This window comes from Leptopilina heterotoma, unplaced genomic scaffold (assembly GCF_015476425.1).
Source record: "Leptopilina heterotoma isolate Lh14 unplaced genomic scaffold, ASM1547642v1 Lhet_228, whole genome shotgun sequence".
In the NCBI taxonomy this organism is placed as follows: Eukaryota; Metazoa; Arthropoda; class Insecta; order Hymenoptera; family Figitidae; genus Leptopilina; species Leptopilina heterotoma.
In genome coordinates this window covers 4,306,708-4,334,077 of record NW_025110946.1, presented here as the reverse complement: position 1 = coordinate 4,334,077, position 27,370 = coordinate 4,306,708, and the positions used below count along the sequence as shown (strand labels likewise).

At 29.9% G+C, this 27,370-nt stretch overlaps 1 protein-coding gene and 1 long non-coding RNA gene across 16 annotated transcripts in view; one reads left to right on the top strand and one right to left on the bottom strand.

The window, feature by feature from the left end:
- Positions 1-27,370, top strand: part of LOC122502398 (CUGBP Elav-like family member 4) — an 829,562-nt gene that overhangs the window by 724,987 nt on the left and 77,205 nt on the right. The window lies entirely within an intron of this gene.
- The window catches only part of LOC122502405, a 123,172-nt gene continuing 113,211 nt past the window's right edge, over positions 17,410-27,370 (bottom strand). The window contains exons 3-4 of the long non-coding RNA XR_006301635.1: positions 25,124-25,203; positions 17,410-18,164 (exon numbers count right to left, since the gene is read on the bottom strand). This is a non-coding gene — a long non-coding RNA (uncharacterized LOC122502405). The remainder of the gene's footprint in view (positions 18,165-25,123; positions 25,204-27,370) is intronic.

Here is a 27,370-nt window from a genome sequence, read left to right as displayed (position 1 = left end):
ACTTGGGTTTGAACCATATTTTAGGATATGTAGAAAACTTTAATTCCGGAAATGCTTGTCGAATTTGTACAGCTAGTGCTAACGAAATAAGAAATTTAATTAAAGAAAATAAGGATTTAAGAAGAACAAAGGAATCGTATTCTATTCAATATATGCAAAATAATTCATCAATTACTGGGATCAAAGAATTATGCGTGTTTAATTCTGTGCAAGGGTATGAAGTAACTACAAATATATCATTAGATTTAATGCATGATGACTTTGAAGGGGTTGCTAATTATACAATGACTAATGTATGTTATGACTTGATTTACGTTAAAGAAGCATTTTCTTTAAATTCATTAAATACACGGATAAAGACTTTCAATTTACAGCAAACAGAAATATCAAACAAGATACCATTGATTAAAAAAGAACATCTTTGTGTAAAAAAGAAATTAAAAATGTCAGCGGCAGAAATGTTAAATTTTTGTACATATTTTGCATTGCTTATCGGAGATAAAGTAAAAGATTGTGAACAATGGAATTTGTACATTCTTCTTCATAAAATCAATGATATTTTGCTTTCTCCTCGATTAGTAAATGGTTATATCCAACAATTAAAAATTTTGATTCCAGACTTTTTAGTTTCGTATAAGAAATTATATGGAGACTTAAAGTACAAATTCCACAATTACACGCATATACCTGAATGTTTAAGTTTTAATGGACCAATGGTACATTTCTGGTCAATGCGCTATGAAGCGAAACATGGAATTCTAAAACAGACTGCTGTTGCAACTAATTGTAAAAAGAATTTAATTAAAACCGTATCTTTAAGATTTCAATTACAATTGGCTTATTTAAGAATAAATGTCAATACATCTTCTGAATTGCTGTACAATAATTCAGAAGAAATTGATTTACACTTCAAACAATTCTACTTCCCCGATATAGACCGAAACGATAGAGTTTTTAAAACCGATTATTTAAAATACAGAGAAATCGTTTATAAAATAAATATGGTAATTGTTACTGAAATCGGAAATGACACAATTAACTTTGGAAAAATAAAACAAATATTTTTCAAAGGTACAGAAATTTACGTACTTCTTCAACCTTTGAGTCAATTGTACTTTGACGAACACTTCCAAGCGTACAGAATTAAACCAAGTTCAATTTGTGTCTTAAAAAAGGCAACTTTGTTACCAAACATTTCTCCTTGTACTCTGATTAACAGAGGCGAATTTTCATTTGTTGTAACAAAGTACAAACTTTAACTTTTTTTCTACTAAAATGTACTTAGTGATATTTTAATTATTTCGTTCTATTTTATATTGTTCATACTGTGTTAAATAAATATTCTTTAAAAAATGTATATTGAGTAATTATATTTTAAAACAGTGAAAGCAAAATTTGCCATGTGATTAATTTGATACATTAATGTATAAAAAAACTAAGTTTCTTTACCATTTTAATCGCATTAAAACCAAATAATAAGAGAATGTTCTTTATTCAGCTAAATTTTTAATCATTATTACGTATTAATTTAAATTTATATAGTAACTAAATATGGAAAACATTTTAATTTTATTTTATTTAATAGCATTGTATAGTTTTATATTGATTTCTTACAAAAACAAATTTTTTGACATAAATTCTTTAATTAATTTTTTAATTTAAAAAAAACCAACAAAAAAATATTATCGCTATATTCACGATATTAAAATATCTATTTATAATATTAATTATATACGTACTATTTAACCTTTTCATTAAATAATTTAAATATTTTAGAAAATAAATTTATTAATATTTCATATCGCATTCTCTAAGTAATCAAATTAAAATTTGCCGTATATATATGTAACATTTTATTGGTAAATAACATGTGATATTAACCTTAGTTACTAAGGCAAAAATTGCCTTTTTTTAAGAAACAATTGCTTTACCTGCATTGTCTTTTTACTAAGGCAAAAATTGACTTAGTAAAAAGCAAATTCTCCTGATTTTTTTTTTCAGTGTATAATTTAGGAAAATATGATTAAACATTAAGTTTCAATCTAAAATAATACGGACTTTTAAGTGTTCGATTCGAGTATCATAAAAGTTAACAGTTTTGTGGATTTGCCCATATCGGTTCGCTCTGCCGCGACGGGAAGAGAGCGAGTGGTGGGGGGAGCGGAGGCAGGCGACGCAAGATTCGTGCGCGGTCGCTACTCTCTCGTAGCTCTTACGCTGAACGCGACTACGATGGCTGTGTGTGTGACGTATTCTATTTCTCTATATTATATTAATACATAGCCCATCGTTACAAATATATTATTATTTAAATAAAAATAATATAATTATTAAAATAGTAACTTATTGCCATTAAATTTATACACGCATATAATATGAATAAAATTAATAACAATAATATTTACATATTATTATTATATACAATTCATGTTATTATATTGAATAAGCGCGAGCGACGGGTAAATTTGGGAACAGTGGAAGCAGCATTGTTTCAGTCCTGCATTAGGGTTCCTTAGCATTGATTGAAGATTGAACGCCAATGTTCAACAAGGACTGGAGCGTCAGACTTAAATAAGTGTTACATTATGGCTAGAAGAAGCCTTGCTTCCGCTGTCCCACCGAGGCTTGGTCAATGTTGACCAAGCCTCAACCAAGTTTCCGTAAAGCCTGAACCCAGCGTCAGTTCTCATCTGGGCATCTATCGAGATTAACGTTGTTTCTGTGATTTAGAGAATAAGTGTAGTCAATAAAGAGGCGAGATTTAAACCATCTAAAGAAAAGAGTATTATAATAATATTATACAAAAATAATAAATAATTATAAATTAGAATTAACAATAATATTATAGAAAATAATAACAACAAATAAAGTATGACGATAATAGAATAATAATGATCGAGAATATATCGAAAAATAGTAATAATAATAATATAATATTCGAAACGCGCGTAATGAAACATTCGAAAATCAGTTTAAGTACGTTTTCCTTTCGTCTGAATGTATCGCATTCTGTAGAGTTAATAATTCACGAAACTAGACTACAATTCGTTTCATAACACAGGTCCACAAAAAAAATTCGTTTAAAGGTTCCTTTGACCAAACCTGGTGTATTATATGTTTTGGGGTCGCTGATAACGAATCAGACGTCCGTTTTGCTCCATCAGGTCAAGATTGTTCCTAACCTCAAAATACATATCAGATTTTACGTGACAAATAAAATTTTATAAAAATTGACGGATTTAGCTCATTCTTGGATTTAAGGCTTTATTGGGATTGCTGATTACGAACTAGGAGGCAGATTTTCAAAACACAAAATGGCGGATCAAATATGGCGGTCGGTTTTTTAAAAAATTCTTGAATTTTCACAAGACTCGGTATCAAGGGGTTTTTGGGGTCGCTGATTATGAATATAAATTCAGATTTTCGAAATAAAAATGAAGAATTTAACGTGGCGGTCGGATTTATAAAAATTTCTTGAATTTTTACAAAGCATAGTATGTGTGAGTTTTTGGACTCTGGAAGATCACGGAACAACTCCGTTGCCCGCCGTTACAACGTGGAGTTGCCTTGGATACAAGCCCACAAAAGAATTTCTGGTCAGTAACCTTAAAAACACCTAGACACCAAGTTCTGTAAAGATTCAAGAAATTTTTATAAATCCATATCATATAGATCGCCATATTAGATCCTTTATTTTTATTTAAAAAATCTGAATTTAAATTCGTAATCAGCAACCCCAAAACACCTCGATACCAAGTTTTGTGAAAATTCAAGAATTTTTTAAAAAACCGACCGCCATATTTGATTCGCCATTTTCTTTTTTGAAAGTCTGCCTTTAAATTCGTAATCAGCAACCTTAATAAACTCTCGAAACATAGATTGAGGAAAATCAGTCAATTTTTATAAAGTTTTATTTGTCACGTAAAATCTGATATGTATTTTGAGGTTAGGAAAAATCCTGACGTGATGGAGCAAAACAGACTTCAGATTCGTTATCAGCAACCCCAAAAACATATAATACACCAGGTTTGGTCGAAGGAACCTTTCTACGAATTCTTTTTGTGGACCTGTGTAATCTATCGTGACTGTCACCACCAAGACGTGCACTCTAAGGAGTTGAATCTGTTCTTCGTTAAAACTGCTTTTACAACAACTTTTTTTTTATCGACATGAGCGTGAAAACGATGCGCGCGCAACTATTTTGCATGGGTTTAACAGTGCATCTTGTTCGTGTCGATGAAAAAAAGTTATTGTAGAAGCAGCATAAGGCAGAATCAAAATTCTAATATCGGAACGCTGCCGATATTCTTGCCCGACGGAAAAGATTTGTGAAATATGAAACTCAACGACGATTTCTTGCCCAGGGTGCTCCCTGAGAGAATAAATCATCTTCGTAGCTTAGCCTCAGGTGTAAGATTAGCACGTCTCTTTACACTTAAGGTGCAGAGCAGATGCTCAGAGCGGTAGACAAGCACACTTGTTGCTAGGGTTTGCGCATGAGCGCTTCCGTAATAAAAGGTTCGCTCTGTCGCGGCACGAAGAAAGCGAGCGGTGGGGGGCGAAAGCAGGCGGCGCAAGTTTCGTGCGCGGTCGCTACTCTCTCATTGTCTTCACGCTGCACGCGACTACGATGGCTGTACTGTACAATTTATGTTATTGCTATATTAAAGCCTATCGTTACATGGATATAATGTAGTTCGCTTCATGTATGATTATGTTCTAGACATAAACTATTGTTAAGATAATTCTATATGTATTCTAATAACATCTCATTATAGACACAGAAAACCTGGTAAATTTGACTACTTTTTTACTAATTCTTGTAGTTCCTGGAGGCGCCCGTAACAAAATTTAATAAAAAAAATATGCCAGAATAGTTAGTCTAACTATAATAATGGTATTTATTACTATCAATACCATTTTTTACAGTAAATTTGACTACAAAAAGTTATTTTAATTATTCGTTGCTAGTCATTTTAACTGCTTCATTTAGTTTCAGTAACAATTTTTATAGTTTCAGGAGGCGCCCGTAACACAATTAATTTAAAACAATAGAGAAAAGTCCCCAAACGTCGGGGATTGAACGCATGACCCTAACATTCGTAAACCGATAACCTAACCACCTATCCACGCTAGCACGCTACGATGACTTACATTGTACTTGAGGACATTCTTGTTACATTCAGCCATATTAACTACTCCATTTAGTTAAAGTAACTAATTTTTCCAGCTTAAGGGTAAGGTGTACAAGGTGTGAAATGTAAATAAACCAAAAGGTAAACAAACCCAACACGAAAATCGCACTTTAGTAACAGCCATTTCTCCGACAAAAATTAACATTCTTACACTTTCTCTACAAAAATGGAAAATTAGAGTATTAAAGTTTTCAATGAAATCATTTTTGACTATGAGCAATAAAAAGCAGTTAGTAAAATAACTAATTAAAATGACCTGTAAAATGGCATTTTTGACGCGTCGCGAAAATAAAACTGTTTGACTATATCAACCGCACGGATGATGAAGAAGTCTTATGTCAGCGATTGGACCTTTAACGTGTGAAAAGGGAAATTTTTCCCTTTACTCCTTGAAATTACAAGAGAAAGGGTAAAAACTTCTTCATCGTCCGTGCGGTTGATATAGTGAAACACTTTATTTTCGCGACGCGTCAAAAATGCTATTTTACAGGTCATTATAATTAGTTATTTTACTAATTGCTTTTTATTGCTCATAGTCAAAAATGATTTCATTGGAAACTTTAACACTCTAATTTTCCATTTTTGTAAAGAAAGTGTAAGAATGTTAATTTTTGTAGGAGAAATGGCTGTTACAAAAGTGCGATTTTTGTGTTAGGTTTGTTTACCTTTGGGTTTGTTTACATTTTACACCTTGGACTTACTCTTAAGGGCGCAGTTAAAATATATAACAAGTGTTATTTTAAATGACTAAACAATACTGCAGTAGTAAAAACTACTGTTCAAAATAGTTATTTTCGGAATTTCTGCAGTAAAATTCTCCACTTTTTACTAGTTATAAAAAAATTAAATTTACTATTTTCATATAGTATCAATAACAGCTAAAAATTGTTATTGTTACGACTTCAGTAATTAAAATAACTGTTTCTTACCACCAGAGAAATAAATTATTGAAAACTAGTAAGAAATGGTTCTTTGAACTGCATAAATCTTTAAAATAACAATTTTAAGCAATTGATTTCATTGTATGAAAACAGTAAATCTATTATTTATTTCTTGCAACTATTTATAAATGGTCCTTTTAAATACATAAATCAGAAAAATAACAACTTCCAGCAGTTGTTTTTACTACATGGAAATAGTAAGTCAAATTTATTTTGCAACTATTAAAAAATGGATATTTTTACTACAGAAGCTCCAAAAATTACTATTTTTAACAGTTAGGTGCTTGAAATTTCAATGAAATCGAATTAGGACATGTATAAAACCTTTTGTTCCTTTTCTTGAAGGTTCGAAGACTTTGTTAAGCTAATAAAAAAAATCAATTTTTCAAAATGTCTACAGTGGTGCAATACCTGAAATATATTCAACCAACTACTTAATTTTAGATCTATTAACTGTGAAAGTTTAATTAAAATGCTGCTAAATATGGTAATTTTAACTGCTTTTTTCTAACTATACATATGTAGTTGTTTTCATCATTCGAATTTTTTTCTGCGTAAATGTAACATCGCGTCTTTTTCAGAATTGTTTGCTTAAAACATTCTCATGTAATATATGTCTAAACATATATTACTATAATTATGCGCCTAATTTCTTTACAATTTCTATAGCATATGACAATATCAATTTTATGCCTTGCTTTTATTAAATAGCACATCTTTACTTGAGAACATAACATATGTTTCCTGCTTCTCATAAACATTTCAAGACAATATCTAGTTTTACATTTAATAATATTAGCGTTGAAAGCACCACTTTTGACCACTAGTTAATATTGTAAGTTATTTTAACCTAAAACTGAAGAAAAAGTTTAGACATTTTTCTCATAAATAAAACTGAGGTCTAAAAATTCTTAAAATGCATACCTATAATAATCCAGGAAAAAACATCCAAACATTGTACTTTTCCGACACTGTTTTTAAAAAATTTCTAAGAGTTCGAAAAAAACCATTAAAATTTAGTTTTCTTATAGAAGTTCTATCGGAGACATGTTAAAAAGGCTTCAGGGATGAAATTATTTTAGTTATTGCATAAATTCAATTGAATAAAATTGTTTAATTTTTTTAAAAATGATAAGTGCTAAAGTTTTACGATGAAAACGGTTAATAATAATTATTAGAGAGTAGATTTTATAAAATTTAACGAGATATCAAAAATGTCACTTTTAGAAAAATCATCCACCGAAAAAAATCTCGATGGTATTATTAACTATGACTCTATAGTTAATCTTAATCTAGTAAAAGTAATAAGGATTCCTAATCATTATGGTTAGTATGGCTAGGTTGATTCAACAAATTCAAGCCTGGCAAAAACAACCCTGCAAATCCTTGTCAAATTGACTAGGATTTTAGTAATTTTGCCTATTTCCATAATGCGCACGCGTCTGCTTCTGTTCTGACAGTGTTTACCTCTATATCTTTCGCGTCATTTATCGTGATTTCGTAAAACGATTTTTTATCATTACTCGCGTCTATTCTCTGTACATAAAATGGAGTTCTTACATACATCAAAATTGCTGGTTTCTCGGAACCTCTGGAAATATAGATAGTCCATGTTTTAGAAAGTAAACTATTTAATTATATTAGTCAATTCTTTCAGACTTTTTTGGTTAGGTTTCAATATAAATCGTCGAAATTTTTACGCACGTGGTGACAACATTTTTACTATTTTAATCGCGCAGTGTGTTTGAAAATTTACCTTTGCAATAATTTGTGTATTTAAATTTATTTTCATTTGAATGTCATAAATAATTAAAAATAAATAGTTTTTGACAAGTGTATAAAATTGTATACTCGAAATGTATAAAACATCATCTGATTAAGTATTGTATTTTGACTCGAAAATCTAGTGTCTATTAAAAAATTAAAATACCAAGTCGTGTTTAGTGTAGTGGTTATCGTTCCGGGTTTCAAAGTGCGTATTCGTTAGGTTCAGGTGTTCGCGTCCCCCCTGCGTCAAATATTTATTTCATAAGTTTAAATTAATTCTAAGGTATATAAATACAAAGTCAAATATAAATATGTTCAAATACAATAATTAATTTTTTTCTTTTTTCTTTTAATTAGTTTTTCTCTTTTATTTGATAATAAGAATTTGATTAGCAATTTCAAATAATTATGATACACAGTGTAAATCTAATATTATTCTACTAATCAATTTGACTATTTTTTCCTGATTACATCGACTAATTTTCCTGGTCACTTTAACTATGCTTGAATCTTATTACTTTGACCAGGATTCTATAGTTGGCTCCTCTCGTAACTAGGAAACCTAGTCAATTCCTGGTATACGGGTCCTAGGCATTTTTTTCGGTGTCCATATTTAATTCAAAAATTAGAAAAAAAACATTTTTTGTGCGTAAGATTTTGAGCTTGGAAAAAGTGTGACTCACAATATTCCAGTCTCTCCTATCGTTTATAACGAATACTAAAAATAGTACTGTTTTCTATCAAGCCGACGATGATTTTTATCCGTTAGGATAAGTGATTGGATCCATCATATCTGCATGTATATTTTGTAAATGTTTTGTGGCACGTGTACGCATTGTTTTACAGAAAAATATATTAAATTTTGAAATTAAACATATTACACAGTCTTTTAGTGATTCGTCAAAATTGATTTTATTTAATTCCTTATTGTGATATTCTAGTTTTGTCAATTTAAAACAGTCAATGGACGAAGTAAATCAGCCAATGTTCTTGACAAAACTATAGGTATGGTTTATTTTTTCGGCCATGGGTTGTTTATGGCTTTTGAGCCTAACATGGAAAAAATTCATGAGATATTTTCAACTCCATCCCCTTAGTAGAGTAAAAAGTATTAAAGAGAATTACTTTTTTAGTTAGTCTAACCATCTTTGCATAGTTTTTTTTAATTATTTTATGTAGTTAAAAATTAATAATTCAATTAAAGTAAATTTGTAGTTGAATTTGTAACTGCAAATATGTTACAGAAATAACTGCAGAAAGTAGTAGATTCTACTACTTAAAGTAGTATACGAGCTTGAAATACTTCAACGACAGTTTAAATGTATAGTGAAGTGTAATTTTGTAGTAGATTTTACTTCTTCTAGCAGTTCACTAACTTTCCATGTAATTTTTGTCATAGCGTTTTTGAAGAGTACCAACTGTGAAAAGTTGTAATTATACAATTATTTTAAGTAGTAAAATTAATTAAAGTTATCAATTATACTGTGAAAAGAATGTTCTGAAGTATCTTTCATGTATTCGTAGCGTGCGAGGGGAAAAGGTAAAAAAATTTCAATTTTTTTAATTAATAATATTAATAATTAAGTAAATTAAAGATGTTTTGATTCTTTTGTTAGGCCTAACGGCTTCAGTATACATTTTTATTTATAATAAGATGACGCGTTTCGATATGGAATACCACATCCTCATCAATAATCCTCAATAATTAAGAATAAACAATTTTATTTTACTATTTTAACTAGTTGTTTTTTACTACTGAGATAGCTTAATAACTTCAATTACAAATCAGCATTTAATTTCACTACAAAATTGTCATTGTATATATTTAACTAAGAAATGTAGTTAGGAGCATTCGATGGTCTCTAAAATTTGTAGGTTATGTGTGACTTAGAGTTATCGCCCAAGAAAAACGGCACTGCCTGCTTCAAATGACGTGAAACTAGTAAACAACCGTTTTCGAACAAGTTTTTCTCTACACACTAGGGTGGTTCTTATTTAGGCGATGTTTCCAAATCTTCGGTCTCACCCAAAAAAATTAATCAAGGTATAAAAAAAAATTTTCCTGAAAGTTTGAAGCAAATCGATCAATATTAACACGTGCCTCTAGTCGACTGAAATTTTAAATGGAAAATACATGTAATTTTTCCTAGAAAACACAAAAAAAATTTCTAGCTTACACAAATTTATTTAAAATTCTCTAACTTTGGGTTCTTTTAGTACATAATAAGAGGTTAAACTTTCAATTTTTCCAAATTTTTTTGAAAGTATTTTCTTCATTTAGAAGCTTGATGAATATGCCGAAAAATTAAAGATGAGACTAAAATGATGATAACTATTTAAGTTTCAAATTTTGTCTGAAGTTTTTAAAAAATATGCAATAGTTTAAAAAATTAAAAAAAAATTTAATTAAATTTTTTTCTTAAATTTGTCGGCTGCTAAAATCTTTGTGTAATTTATTAAAATTTTTGAATGCATACCATTCAACGTAAAATATTATAAATTTTTGAATGATGTATTTGTTAATTTTAGCGGACGACTCCCCCGAACAGTATAAGTAGATTATTATATAAACATAACCAAAATAATAAATAAAAATTGATTTTAAAACTTACCTATGAAATGTCAAATAACACCACATTTCAATTTCAATTTTCTTAAAAGTTTGTAAATATTAAACAATTTATTACTACTTAATATTAAGTACTTTCATACTTTGTACTGACTTTTTAGTTTTACATTATAGAAATAAGAAAAATTTTACCTTTAATATTGAGTTTTTCATGATTTTCGGTGATAGAGCTACTTTTTAGTTTTATTCTTGTTTAAAAAACATGCTTCCAAATACGAGTTTGTTTGTTAAAATGCAAGTAGATTTTTGGAAGACTATTGAGATAGACAACTTCAGTGTCATAAAACTACTTGCATTTTTAGGCTATGTCCAAGTTGTGAAATGTAAACAAACCAAAAGGTTACTACACCAGCACTAAAAACGCAATTTTGCGACAGCCAATTCTCCCACAAAAAATAACATTTTTACACTTTCTTTACGAAAATGGAAAATTAGAGTATCAAAGTTTCCAAAAAAATCATTATTGAATATAAGCAATAAAAAGCAATTAGTAAAATAACTAATTATAATGAGCTGTAAAATGGCATTTTTGACGCGTCGCGAAAAATAAACTGTTTGAGTATATCAACCGCACGGATGGTGAAGAAGTTCCATGTCAGCGATTGGACCTTCAACATGTGGAAGGGTAAATTTTTCCCTTTCCTCCTTGAAATTACAAGAGAAAGGGTAAAAACTTCTTCATCGTCCGTGCGGTTGATATAGTCAAACAGTTTAATTTTTCGCGACGTGAACTCTGTTGCTCGCTGCGCGTGCGCAGACCGTACCAAGGTCGCAATGACATCACCATGCAAAAAGGCACATTTTGTTTTTGACTGAAACTCAGTGGATTTCTCATTTTTTTAGTTATGGAAAGTTTAGTAACCAAATTCGATACTTTAGTTCACCATTTCCATAAAGAAAATGTGAATTTATATTTATTTACGCAAATGGAAACCGCGAAAAAATGCTTCACTATTCGGTCTATAATGGGGCATTTTTTCGCTGTTCGCATTTGCGTAAATCAATATAAATTCACATTTTCTTTATGGAAATGGCGAACTAAAGTATCGAATTTGGTTACTAAACTTTGAATAACTGAAAAAATGAGAAAACCACTGAGTTTCAGTCAAAAACAAAATGTGCCTTTTTGCATGGTGATGTCATTGCGACCTTGGTACGGTCTGCGCACGCGCAGCGAGCAACAGAGTTCACGTCGCGAAAAACTAAAGTGTTTGACTATATCAACCGCACGGACGATGAAGAAGATTTTACCCTTTCTCTTGTAATTTCAAGGAGGAAAGGGAAAAATTTACCCTTCCACATGTTATAGGTCCAATCGCTGACATGGAACTTCTTCATCGTCAGTGCGGTTGATATACTCAAACAGTTTATTTTTCGCGACGCGTCAAAAATGCTGTTTTACAGGTCATTTTAATTAGTTATTTTACTAATTGCTTTTTATTGCTCATAGTCAAAAATGATTTTTTTGGAAACTTTGATACTCTAATTTACCATTTTCGTAAAGAAAGTGTAAAAATGTTATTTTTTGTGGGAGAATTGGATGTCACAAAATTGCGTTTTTAGTGCTGGTGTAGTGACCTTTTGGTTTGTTTACATTTCACAACTTTGACATAGCCTTAACCAACGTATTTATTTTTGGAAGCAGATTTTTAAAAATGAATGAAACTACAAAGCAGTTCGTTCTCAATTGCTAAAATTTGACAGGATGTAAAAGAAGGTCAAACATAAATGTTAAGACCAAAATTACAATTTTCCGTTTTGCACAACTCAACTTAAACATTAAAAGTCTATATTTAATTCAAAAAATTTTTTATATTAATTGTCAAAAATATATTCTACGAATATTAAACGTCATTTCTTCAAATTATGAGATTTTTCTAAAAATAGTCCGCAACGACTTTAGGTGAAGTATAATTGACGACTATAATCGTACATCAGAAATACCACAATTTTCTCAGAATTCAGAGTGTCCATTTAATATATTGTTCTACATTATGATGATTTGGATATGGGATCATTCACATATTACATCACTTAAATTTGTAAAATTTGTAATCCTTCCCCCTTCGTCACATTTTCTTACATAGAAATTGGTAATTTTTACACAGGCCGTCACAGAACTGTAGACTTCCCTCCCACCTAAGCTTATGACGTAATATGTGAATGATCCCTATACTGATTATTTATTTTAAATTAATTTTAATATTATTAGTCATAATCATTGTCATTACTTATTCTCATCACCATCCTTAACCTTTTACCTAAACTGTCTTGAAAATCCCGGTGTTGTGTGTAATATATTTGAAAGTATAAATACTCAATGTTATTATTTCCAAAAATGAGAGTCGTTTATGAATCGTCGTGACGCTCCGGCTTTTAGAGAGTTATTTTTATGATTGAGTCCATTATTCTCTTTTTATTCTTCACTTTAATATAAATTTATTTAAATCATTTATTTGCATATCATTATTTCATTTTCTTGACTGGTAAAAAATACATATCTTTTTTCTAAATTATTAGAAGAAACATAATCTTTAACTATTTATTTTGTATGAACGGAAATAAAATTAATTTTTTTAACAATGTAACGGCAAAATTTTCTATAATGTCATTTTGATGAAAAATGAGGTTTTGGTATTAATGCACTCAAGAGACAAAGCTGTATTATAACTGTCATAATTAAAATTACATATATGTATGTATATGTATATAATATTACATATAATAGTAATGTAATTAAAATTACATTACTACTATAAATAGTTAATATATATATATATATATATATATATATATATATATATACTAGGGGGGCTTCGCCCCCCTGCGCGCCTCGTGCGCCAACCCCCTATCTCTATTTTTATATTAATTTTAATTTTTACAAATTTAAAGTAATTTTTTCTTAATATCAATGCATCTTAATAAATTGCATACAATACATGACAAAATACACATAGATTTTGACGTAATGTAATAATCGTTATGGACCTTTTTTATATATATGTCAAAAATTAGATTAAACTTTGACATATATTTTGACCCATTTTAACCTATAGGTTAAAAAGGCGTCAAATTTTAAACAGATTTTGACGTATCATAGATACGTTTATTGTCCTTTATTGTCCCTTTTTAAGTTGTAGTTAAATAAAAGTCAAATTACACATAGATTATGACGTAACTAAATGAGGGAGTAAAAATAAAACGTCAAAATTAGGTCAAAATGATAGGTGTAAGAGCAAACACAATTTTAAAATTACCTTACATTGTTAGGTAAGATGCCAAACTTCACCTCATCATTAAGTCTGCGCGCGGAAATTGTTTGACAAATTTTGACGTCTATGTCAAAGCTGCCCTCAAACTTGACCTAAATTTTGAGGGTAGCGGGAATTCTTTGTCAAATTTTGATGTGTAGGTCAAAACTGCCCTCAAAATTGACCTAAATTTTGAGGGTAGCGGAAATTGTTTGTCAAACTTTAACGTCTAGTTCAAAACTGCCCTCAAAATTGACCTTAATTTTGAGGGTAGCGGAAATTGTTTGTCAAATTTTGACGTCTAGGTCAAAACTGCCCTCAAAATTGACCTAAATTTTGAGGGTAGCGGAAATTCTTTGTCAAATTTTGACGCCTAGGTCAAAACTGCCCTCAAAATTGACCTATATTAACGTAATTTGAGGCCTTTATTTATCCTCTTTTTGACCTACAGGTAAAAAAATATGTCAAATTAAACATAGATTTTAACGTAATGTGAGGCCGTTATTTATCCTCTTTTTGACCTATAGGTCAAAAAATAGGTCAATTTTGACATAAGTTTTGACGGCCCCTTTGGGATAGGGCGCCGTTACAGAATCTTGAAACAGCGGCGGCGGCGGCGATATCTGTTTGTAATATAGGTAGATATATATATATATATATGTTGTATATACATGTGACCTAGTGTAGGAAAAGGAAGCTTTGGTATCAAAAAATCACTTTTCACTTTTTTGACCATTCATATAGAATTTTTGACGCCCTTTCACATGGTGAAAACTAGAAAGTCATAAGTTGTTGAAAAGTTTAATAAAAGTGAGGAGAAAAAAGAGTTGAAGGAAACTGATATGTTTATAATCTAGAATGAGAAAAATACACCGATTTATAAAATAAAGAAACATTATTTTATGTAAGATAATCGTATTCTATTCTGAATTAAAATTCGATGTTCGATTTTCAAAATTCAAAATGTCGGATCCAATATGGCAGATAATTTCAAAGTTAAGGCGATTCTATCAAAATTCGTTTTTGGAGGTTTCTAGGGTCGCTGAATTAGAATTTGATGTTTGTTTTTCTAAAAGCTAAATTGTGGATTCAATATGGCGACCAAATTGTTCTTAAAATGTTTACTCGGGGGTATTTGAGGTAACTTGAAGGTTATTTAAAAGCACATCACTTTCAATTCCGCTCTCTGCCAAACACAGAGTCACGAACGGGGACGTAGCGGTAAATGCCTCCATCTCTTTATGTGTTTTTTCAAAAATTTCAAAAACTCTCAAGTATAAATACTTTTAGTCAAATTCATAAACTTTTAAAAAATTAGGTCGACATATTGGATTCGCCATTTAAAATTTTGAAAACGAACATCAAATTCGAATTCAGAGACCCCAAAAATCCCCGAGAAACGATCGATCGTAATTTCCCATTGATAATATAGTCAGGTCACGCTAAGTTTCATCACTGGGGATTTTTTGAGACCGACTGTCTCAGTAAGTGTCATTGGCCAAAGCCACGCATCTTCAGTAAAAGTTATCATTTCATTGGTTTATGTTTTGGCAAAGTCGATTTTTCGCATTGGAGAGGGTAAAAAAAAGTGGGGACAGTGACACTTGTCGGGTCTCGAACGACGACACTTTGTGAGACAAATAAATAAACGACACTTACTGAAAACGACACTTTGCGAGACCTGACTGTACATAGGAAAAATGCACTTTTTAAAAAATTTATAATGCATTCCTATAAAAGAATACAAATTTCCGTTGTCTGAGATCGAGAAGTTACTTTCCGTAGTTTTTGATGCGCTGAAGCAGAATCTGCCTACGAAAACCTCTCATCACGTCAGGATTCGTAACCAAGTCCAAAAACGTGATTTTTGGGATCTTTATCACAACTTTTTCAAAATCCTGACGTGATAGGAGTTTTTCGTTGTCAGATTCGGATTCAGGGCACCAAAAACGACGGGAAATAACTTCTCGAACTCAGACAACGAAAACTTTTCTGTTTTGCAGGCTTGTGTAATTTTTTTAATTTTTAAGCAAAAGATGGTTGAACTGAGTAATTGCTGTTGGAATCCAACACACTGTAACCTCCTGTCTTGTGCGAGCCTACGACATATATAATTTATTCGCTTTTAATAACACTAATTGAGGGGCTGGATTCTGTAAGGAGATACATTAAATGGCCAGTATCCCCTTATAGAATCCAGTTCCTTAACTACGTTTGGACAGTTGTTTGAGAATATTATTGTTTTTAATAACGATATCGTAAAAATTATTATTATTATTTACTGAAGATAAGTTTTGAGCCGACGTAATGTTAGATAAATATTTCTGCTGTCACTTCACCGACTATATACTTTTAAGAATACTTTTAAGAATGTGCATAAAAGTTTTGACATTAAAGACCACTGTCACATACGTCAATTATTTGGGGTATCGTTTAAGGAACTTTATTCCCATTTTGCAATTCTCTTTGCCACTTAGTTACCCAAAGTTTATACGTACAATATTTAGACCATTTTCATCATAAGTCAATTTTGTCAAAAATACATTTAACTTAAACCGATCTAACACTTCAGAAGAAAGTCTGTCTTGTATGTCATTCATCATATGGTTCGAAAGAGGAATGTATATATAGATCTGTAGTAATATTATTCAGCAGATTGTGCTGTAGATTATTAGGTCGATGTGTTTGTCTTCCAGTTATATGAGGAGGTCGTAGCATTTTTCAAATATATTGAAAATGTCTGCTGTAAACGACTTAGTGATACAGTTTTCCCTAAAAATAGAAAATTTAAATCAAGCTGTTAAATGACAATATACTAAAACTAAAACCTTTTTCGCCTATATCCGCCATGACGGCATGAACGCAGTTTACCCAGGGGCTTTGCCAGTATGGTTCCGTTGTCCACCGCCCACATGAAGAGATCCTGAACCACGAGATAATAATAGCATACATTCAAAGATCGAACACTGTTCAGTACCGGACATACAATAAACACAATATGCTTGAAATCAATTACTAGAAATATTTAGGGGTCACTAATTAAAAATTGAATGTCAGATCCTTAATCAGCGACCCCGAAAACCTCCGAGTAACGACTTCGAAGCAAATCTGAATCTACGCTCTGGTTCGCTTTTTAGCATCTTGCTGTTTTATTTATCGTATTTGTTATTTCATTGAATATAATGGAAAAAGATTTATCTTTTTTCAAATTATTTAGAATTTTTTCCTATATAATATCCTTACATATGCTGATCAATTCATTTTGAACAGTTTCACTGATGTAAGTGTCATTGTTCTCGGCGGTTTCTAATTGATATTGCAACGGTTTGTTACCAGATTCGATGCGAAATTTTAATAGAGCTCTGAAGTTTCCACACTTATTTATTATCAAACTGACAGATCTTTCTTAGATCAATAGGAAGGCAAATGATTCGACTTTGGTTGAAATGAAACTACCAAGTTAATTCCCCAACAGTCAAATAATTTCCTTGGCTGTAAACAGGGATAGTGGGAGGGGTTCTTCAATTAAAAGAGAAAGATAATATCTATTTTATAATATCTAAATATCTATTTTATACAAACTAGGGACAATTAAGTAAATATACAATGTAATTTTTAGGGGAAACTCTCGAAATTAACAGTTAAAAAATGAAATGTAGAAAAAGGATTTGTTCTTACTCCAATTCAGAAGTCATCACGGGAAACAATAACAGGGTTAATTTTAATTTTACACTATTTTTGGTAGAAGTGGTTGTAAAAAGGGGGAATTTTAGGAAAATTTTAGATTATTTTACCTAATGGATGATACACGGTGAGATATGTCTCTCTGAATGATCTCAATACTTCAAAGAGTCAAGAAAATCTAACAAATATATGAAATTAGTAATCAAAGTTATACTCCATAAACGAATAGAAAAGAAACAGCACTAGCCAGAATTTAACTGAAGTAAACTAATTTGATTTCCTTCACTCTGTCATTAATTTTACACAATAGTCGGCAAAGTTAAACAATCGGAATACAAACCTTGTGTCTTCTTCCCTACTTTTCCTTTCTCCGGTCAGTCATCGCCACGTGGTTCTGTCGTCTGCTGAATTAGTGCCGGCTCATCAAGGTACTTCCGACGTGACTTCTCGCATTTTATATGATCGAAGACTAGACACAATTAGTCTCCTCTCTAGGACCTTCGGTGTTATTTTATGACGTTTCCCTCCTGGAGTTGTTCGTCACTGATCAATTTCACCAGTTAGAAATTCAATGTGAGGTTTCTGTCTCCTGGAAATTAACACGAGGTGAGCCATCCAGGGGCGTAGCAGAAGAGAAAACTCTGAAACCTTGCAATGTCTCTTTTCTCTCTCTATCTCTCTCTCGATGGCAGTTTACCTAAAAACATAAGGATTTTGAAACGGCAGACTAATGTAAAATACAGATAATTTTAAGGTGCTGACTTTTGAGTTGTTGTGGACAGGTTTTTTCGATAATTGAACCCCTTGATGCAAAAACCAGACATAGACCATTGGAATTAAATAGGCTGTGTCTGGTTCTTGCATCAAGGGGTTCAATTTTGCTCGTATTATTGGTATTAATAAAAATTGACATTACAAGTTTTTAGTTTTTCTTAATCAAAGACCTGCAGGGTGATCATGAACCCCATTGGATCAGTCACTGTCTACAATACATATGTGACTGTCCACGAAAAAACGTGTCTTAGCTCCCAATAATCGATTAGCATCAAAATCTGAAAATTTATTTTTTAGAGCTAAGTCACGTTTTCTCGTGGAAGTCACATTGATTGATGATAGATATTAACAATATTCGGGAATAATATTTTGTTCGAGCTATAAACTCAAAATTACTCTAGATAACGAGTTTCTAGGGTTCACCGGAATGGAAATACAATTCTTTTGGATTCCCAGACACTTTTCCGAGAGAAAAAATTCTGAGTCAAATTTTCCAAAGGTTAATAATACTGAAAATTTTTTTTATTAAAATATGGCATTGCAAAAAAATTGTGTGAACTAGAGCTCACAAATAACACTGTTTGACAAAATATTGCTACAAGAATAAACGATACCCATGTGGAAGGATTTGTGGTAATTAATTAATAAAAATAACAAAATAAGTTTATTTGAGAAACAGAATTTTAAAACATGTATCTTAAGTATTATTTTTATTTTCCACAGTCTAATTAATGAATAATGATTTATTCTTTTATTAATAATTCTATGTTTTTTAATTTAATTTTAACTAGACAAAAAAAGACATCGTTCGTATCAGAAAATTTGTTTTTTTAATTCCGTGAATCACTCACGAGAAGTTTTTCTTAAGGGATAGCTAAGAAATAAAGTAATATTTGGTGGATTTTCCGCGTATAGAGCAGGATTTGGTTTATAAAATTAAAAAGAGTTTTTTTTTCGATATGATCATTATCAATAATTTTTTTTTGAAAATAAAGGGTCCAGAAATTAAAATCCGTGGCGGGTCGGAAAATATATTTAGTTTTTAACGTAAAAAGTTCTATCGATAATTTTCACTATAAAATTTATAAAAATTTGTAAAGCATATAAACGAAGGGTGACATGACAAAAGGGGTTAAACGCCAATTTTATAATTTTGCATAACGAAAATAACATTTTAAAATTTTCCTGGTTATTTAAGAAAAATCTAAAAAAAACTGTTTCAAAATATTATTTTGTATTACCAGTGAAAATACAATTTATGAAGATAAACCTACATATTATTAGTGAGGAAAATAAGTAAAAGTGGACCATTTTGGAGTAATGTGAAATGCGCATATTTTCTTTTAAAGTGTAATTGTTAAATATGCAGTTTAAAGAAAAACTGAAAAATTAGTTTTTTAATATTGAATTAACGAATTGAATAAATTCATGCCACCCTTCCTTTATTTGCTTACTTTACAAATTTTTATAAATTATAGTGAAAATTTTTATAAAGGGTACTATTTTTGGAACGTGACAAAAATATGTCTGAAAGTATCTACTTTAACATATAATTTTTCTAGATTTTTAAATTTGGTGGAACATATTGAAAAAATGGAAAACCGAGAGCGTAACGTCATTCTTGCATCTGCGTACTTTGGCTTAAGAAATAAAATAGTTTTTTTAAACCATTTCATAAAACCTCATCTTTATAGGGGAGAGTCTCCAGTTGTGAGACACCTCCAGTTGTGAGACAGTCAATTTTTTTTTAACATGCAATATTATAAAGCCGATTGGTTTATATAAAAACATATCTTTTTATATAAGTCAACTTTTTCGTGTACGCCGAAGCGGATATATAAACTGTTTTTGTTAAATACCAACACTGTGTGTGATAATCGACTAAAAAGCGTTTTTTCAATAAATGCAAAGTACTTTTTTTCCAAGTTAATTAATTGGAAAAGGTAAATGTAATGCATTTTCTTTTAGTGTTTTCCTTATATTTTGTTATGCAATATTGCATTGTTCCAATCGACGGTTGAAAATGATTTAATTTTCCTTTTTCAAAATAGCGCCAATTTCTGTGTGTGAGACACAGCATATCACCAGTTGTGAGACGGTGTCAACACCCATCTGGGCAACATAAAAAATACGACTTTGCAGGGATACTATTTAAATGTTGTTTTGATTTTTTTTCTAGTATTTTTGGGCATGTCAAGTGGAAAAAAGTTAATTGATTCAGAAGAAATCAATTTTAATGCTCTTGTTGAAGCTATTAAATTGTGTTTATTTGATAGTCATATTTTGGCGAATAAATATTATTATTTAGTATATAATAGAGGTGTGCAAAAAGCTCGAATAGCATGGTCGAGCTCGAGCCGGGCTCGATACTCGAGTCAGGCTCGAGTTTTAGTTACTCAAAAATATTTGAGTGCTCGAAAAATTCAATTGCTCAAAATTATTTTAGGTTTAATACTGCACGTGTCGGGTGGAATTTGGTTCAAGTTCGGATTGATTCTGCTCAGCTCTGCTAGAAAAACGAAAAGCTTAAAATACTCGATCGAGCTTTTTGCACAACTCTAGTATATAATAATATATATTATTAATATATTTAATTATTTCTACTAAACATAACGTTTTATGTCAAACTTATTAAATTTTAGCAATTTTTAATGAGTGTCTCACAACTGGAGACATTTTTTTTTGAAAAAAGCGATGTGCTCGGAAAATGTATCGTAAAATTTTTTGAGTTCATCGAAACACTACACTTTCTTTTAATAAAAGTTGCGTATTTCTGTTAGGTACCTTTCGAACGGTGTATTTTATTTACAATTTCGTTTACCTGTTTACAATTTACGGGTCAAAAATAAAACTCGTCTCACAACTGGAGACTCTCCCCTAATCATAACATGAATTATGAAAACAATACTCCAAAAATTTTTGTCCAAAAAATCCCGGGAAATTTTTTTTTGAAATTTTGATAATTTTTTTAAAATTGTTTTTACAGAGCTACCATCACAATTTGCGTAGTGCAGTGATGCTGCAACTATACTTTTTTTACAAAAACTTCAATATCTCCGAACACAGTTGAGTCTTTATCAAATTTTTTTAAAATTAAAGATGAATTCATAAGGAATAAAAATATGTTAATTAAATTTCTCATAGAGAGGAGTAAATAAACAAAATTACTTTTAAAAAAATTCTTATATTTTTTTAAATGGAATTTTTTTTATTAATTTTATTTTCAGTTTAAATTAGATATTTTTACCTAAAAAAAGTGTAAATTTCATTAAAAAACATTTACAATATTCCAAAATATTCAAAATTTTATAAAATTATTAAAATTCAAAATGGCGTATTTTGAACAATTTTGAATTTTTAAAAAAAAAATTTAGGAGAAAGAAGTCTCTTATATACAACTATTATCCCACGAAGTTTTGCGAAAATCGGCCTATCTTTTGCAAATTGTGATATTTTTGACGTAAAATGCCCCAACACTAGAATAATGTAAACCATTCTCAAAGCAATAACTTTCACTACCTTAGGCATGTTTAAAACATCTTATTGTACAAACAACTAAGACAAAATTTTTCAATTACCCCAAAGTAACCAATTTCAACTTCACACCCACTTAATTTAAAAATCTAAAAAAATTATTTCTTAAAGCACACACTTTTAGAGATATTTTGTCACATTTCAAAAATGGTACCTGTGCAATAACTCTTTTAAAAAAATTTCAAAAAATTTTTTTTCCGGGTTATTTTAGGCAATAATTTGTAGAATTTTTTTTATAATTCATCTTAAGATTACGAAAATTGAGTTTTATGGAATGGTTTGAAAAACTATTTTATTTCTTAAGCCAAAGTATGCAGATGGTTTTCCATTTTTTTCAATATGTTCCACCAAATTTAAAAATCTAGAAAAATTATGTTAAAATAGAGACTTTTAGAGATATTTTTGTCACGTTCCAAAAAAATTTTTGATTTTGCTTTCCCCCTCCATAACTCCTCTAAAAATAAATTTTTTCAAAAAATATTTGGTGGGAATTTTCATCTTGTTAGTACCAACTTTTACTAATAATTTAAACTTTTTTGGAGCAAAGGCAGATTTTTTATTTTATTCCGGTATACCCTTTACATAAATTACCGCGAAAATTTCAATAAATTGACAGAATAAAAATTTTTAATTGTATTTTATGTGGAATATATTTTTCAGAATTATTGCGAAAAATTCTATAAATTACTGCATATATTCTTCCTGAAAATTTGCATAATTTACCGATGTAATTATTTTTCATTAAAATTCACACTATTAATATTTTTATAAATTACAGCAACAATTTTTATAAATAACTGTATAATTTTCATAAATTATCGATAGAACTTCATACGTTAAAAACTTAACATATTCTCCGATCCGCCATGGATTTTAATTTCTGGTCCCTTTATTTTCAAAAAAAAAATTATTGATAATGATCATAACGAAAAAAAACTCTTTTTAATTTTATAAACCAAATCCTGCTCTATTCGCGGAAAATCCACGAAATATTACTTTATTTCTTAGTTATCCCTTGTGAAAAAGTTTTCGTGAGTGATTCACGGAATTAAAAAAACAAATTTTATAATACGAAAGATGTCTTTTTTCTATCTAGTAGAAATTAAATTAAAAAAAATAAAATTATTAATAAAAGTATAAATCATTATTCATTAATTAGACTGTGGAAAAAATTAAAATAATATTTAAAATACATGTTTTAAAATTTTGTTTCTCAAATAACCTTATTTTGTTATGTTTATCAATAATTAATTACGAAAAAGTGGTAATAATAAATTAAATAAATACTAACGTAATATAAAAAATTTCCGATGATCTTTTAAATTTTCCTAACACATTTTTGTATTTTTTTAGGTAAATAAATGTAATTGTTTTCAAATAAAAGTTGTCTCATCACTTCAACATTGAAAACTTAATTACACTACCGTCCACGAGTATCAGGACGATTACACACGACTCTATGAAAAAACATGCTATCAATTTTTCAATCATATTTCGTAAATAAAAAGAGATACAAAAGAAACCTAAATACGGTTAGAAAGCTGATTAAATTTTGCGTCAAATGAGCTATCTTTGAAGTTATTTTGTTAACTTTTTTTGAGTTGTAGAGTGAGAAAGAAATAAAAAAATTATCAAATTTTCTCATTTTTATCTCTTGAATTCAACTTTCTCAAAAATCTAAAAAAATTTAGATAAAATTATTCTAAAAACACAGAAATCTTCGTTAGAATTTCAGCATTAAAATAAGTCTTCGAAAATTAAAAAGGGCTAATCCGTCTTCGATATATCATTAAAAATGTGAAGCTGTGTTGCGACCGATTGGTGCATTAAAATTCAACTGTCACGACTCGATTCTGGCTTCGCGCGGCAGCGAATGAGAGAGAAAGCAGGGACGAATTCATGCAGGGGAACGATGAACTTTTGAGTTTCTTTATATTGCTCATGAAACATCATTATTTATTATTCCCCAGCATAAATCAGTCCCTGTTTTCTCTCCCATTCGCAGCCGCGCGAAGCTAGAATCGAATCGTCACAGTTAAATCCAATGCAGCAATCGTCGAAACACGTCTTTAAATTTTTAATAATATATCGAAAACGGATTAACCTTTTTTAATTTACAAAGGCTTATTTTAAAGCTGAAATTCTAACGAAGATTTCTGTGTTTTTAGAAAAATTTTATCTAAATTTTTTTAGATTTTTGAAAAAGTTGAATTCAAGAGATAAAAATGAGAAAATTTGATAATTTTTTTTATTTCTTTCTCACTCGACAACTTAAAAAAAAGTTAACGAAATGACTTTAAAGACGGCTTATTTTATGCAAAATTTAATCAGCTTTCTAACCGTATTTAAGTTTTTCTTGTATCTCCTTTTATTTACGAGATATGATTGAAAAATTCCGGAAGTCACTTCCGAAAATCCTTCTACATGGGTAGTGATTCTTATAGGATTTTTGCAGTAAATTACGAATCTGTAAGTGAAATTTTCTTATCACGTATCAATTATGAGAAAAACGGAGTCAAAGTGTCAAAAAATTACATTTTTAGTACTTTTTGAAGCACTTTAAAAAAAGAACGCGACGCTCAAATACGGCTTATATGAGAGTTCTAACCCTTAACTTTAACATCAAGAAGCGAAAAATCATGTAGAAATAACTCAGAAATGAGGGGAACAACTTTTTATCGCGTGCGTGCCCAACAGATATTGTTTCCGCAATCATATAAGACAAATTGGTAAAAAGTTGTTCCTTACAATTTTGAGTTATTTCTATATGGTTTTTCGCTTTTGGATGTTAAAGTAGAGGGTTCGAGCTCTCATTTAAGCTATATTTGAGCTTGTTATCACGTCGCGTTATTTTTTAAAGTGCGTCAAGTAGTAACAAAAATGCCATTTTTTTACACTTTGACCCGGTTTTTCTCAAAATTGAGACGTGATGGGATAATTTCACTTTCAGATTCGTAATCTACAGCAAAAATTCTGTAAGAATCACAATCGTTTATTCTTGTAACAAAAAAAAATATTAATTTTGTCGACCAGTGTAATTTAACTGTCGATTCATATATTCTTCATAATCGAGAAGAATGTTTATTTGCATGATTTTTCTAACTTCACTAATTGACACACCCAATATGTACGGTTTTTACAAGATTTCGATTTATATTATATATATAAATCCGTCAATGTGCAATTTTTTTCCAGAAATTACAAACTGGGACGTCATTTTATAAATAAACTGATTATATACATTCAAAATTTAAAAATGAAATTTAACAGTTACTAATTTCAACAGACAAATGTGAACTGATGTCGAAAGTATGTGGAATACAGTAAAATTTATGTATTGGTACTCACTAGCCTGGCCGCGATTTGTTAAGATGTTTTTTAATCTGGTGATATCATTGAGCGCCGGGCAGAAAAAGTTTCCTTTTTACCTAAAGAAACAAATACGAATATACTTAAGTTATAATCAAGAAGGCTAGAGACAGGTGGTGAAACTTCGGTAGTGAGGATGAGTCAAGAGCCTTTCATTAACCAGGCGTTTTTCGTTTCGAAAAGTCGCCGGCGCGGTGCTTCTGCACATCACTCACACATTCAAATTCTTGTATACCATATGTTTTACATATGTGTATGATATGATTTTAATTTGAGGTTAACTTTAAAGTGCAATCAGTGCAATCGAGACACAATTGACAATGTGTGTCATAACGGATATATAGAAATAATGTGAGTGATTATTAAATTAAGTGTTATTAAAATAGTTAAAAATTCCGAAAACGTGCTGTTTGAAAAGTTGTAACAAGAAGAAAGATAAACACATCACTATATGACTATTACTTTTTGTTAACTTTTAATGCACTTCATGCTACAGTTTACACATTTTTTTGTTTTCAAAACTTTTTTTTTTAATAACTAAAAGATGTTTGTAAATATAAACACTTATATTTCATATTGTATTTGTGTAGAATATATTTTCCCGTGTTTACGTGTTTAGATGCGCAGAAGTCCATGTGGTCTATTGCGGCAAAAATTTTTTAAAAGTAAACGCCTGACCATACATCAGCTGAGCGACTCAGCATTGACATACCCCCACTACCGAAGTTTTACCTCCTGTCTCTAGTCTTCTTGGTTATAATCTATAAATAATTAATAGACCCAAAAACTTATAATGAATTTTAATATTAATTTCATAAAGTTTTAAATATCTGAGTCAAAATACGTAAAGTGTACCAGCAAATTTCAAATTTACTGAATTCCATTGAAAACACAATATAAAATGTAAGCTTTATTAAGAGTTTATTAAACAGTTTAAACGATTTTTTTTTAAATTAAAATTTCTCTGAGTTATAAACACTTAAAGTTTTTTACAATGCTTAATTAAAAAATTCATATCTCGTGATAGAATCAATCGATTTTAATAAACGTTGCATTTTTAAAAACCTTAAATATTATAGAATTATTTGAAAAAATAAAAAAAACTTATTGTTAAAAAATAGGTACTAATTGTTATTGCAAAATTAATTGTTTAATTGCAAAATAAACAATGTTCTCAACGTTTTAGAAAGTTCGTTCAGATTCTATTGGAAAGAGAATTTTATAAAGATTCAATATCCGTTTCCAAATTTCGTGAGCCGCAATTAGGAAAGAAGTAATTACATTTTTTTTGTATTAATTTGTTAACTTTGATTAAACAAAAAATTATAAACAATTAAAAACTGAAAAATCAGCCTCGAGGGATGTCTTAAGAATTTATTCCCCTTTAATTTAAAACAAAGAACACTTAAATCGGTTAAAAATTGTAGTCTGTAGACAATTTTGAACAGTAAATTGTAAAAGCATGAACATTGTGTGGACGCGCTGTCAGTTCCCGTGCAGAAAATGCCCCACTTTGCCCTATTTAAAACAGGGTTCTGGTTGGGGCCTCGACAGTTTTCCCTATTAAAATTTTTTTTTTTAATAAAGTTTTTAGAATTCCTTTTTGTTGTAGAAGCTATTAACAATGAAAGGCAATAATTATTTTAGTTATTTAATAATTTTTTTATTTTAGGGGTTTGACTAGAATTCCTAGCCAGAACCCCAGGTAGGGTGTTCATTAGATTTTAGATAGGGTACTGATCAGGGCCTCGACAGTTTTCCTTGTTTAAATAAAGTGTAAAAAATTAAATCTCTAAAATTACTTTTAATAAAAAATAATGAACAATTGAAGAATACAATTAAAGGGAGTAATTATACTATCGTTTTGAATAATTTTTTTATTTTGTGGGTTTGACCAGAATTTCTGGGCAAAACCCCAAGTGAGGTGTTCACTAGATATTAAATAGGGCTCTGATCAGGGCCTCGACAGTTTTCCACGTTTGAATAAAGTGTAAATGAATTAAGTTTTTTAAATTAGTTCCCATAATAAAATTATAAACAATTGAAGAAATTAATTAAACGGATTAATTATACTACATTTTTAAGAATTTTTTTATCTAATGGGTTTGACCAGAAATTCTGGCCAAAACCCTAAGTGGGGTGTTCACTAGATATGAAATAGGGCTCTGATCAGGGCCTCGACAGTTTTCCTCGTTTTAAAAGCATGTAAATAAATTTAATTTTTTA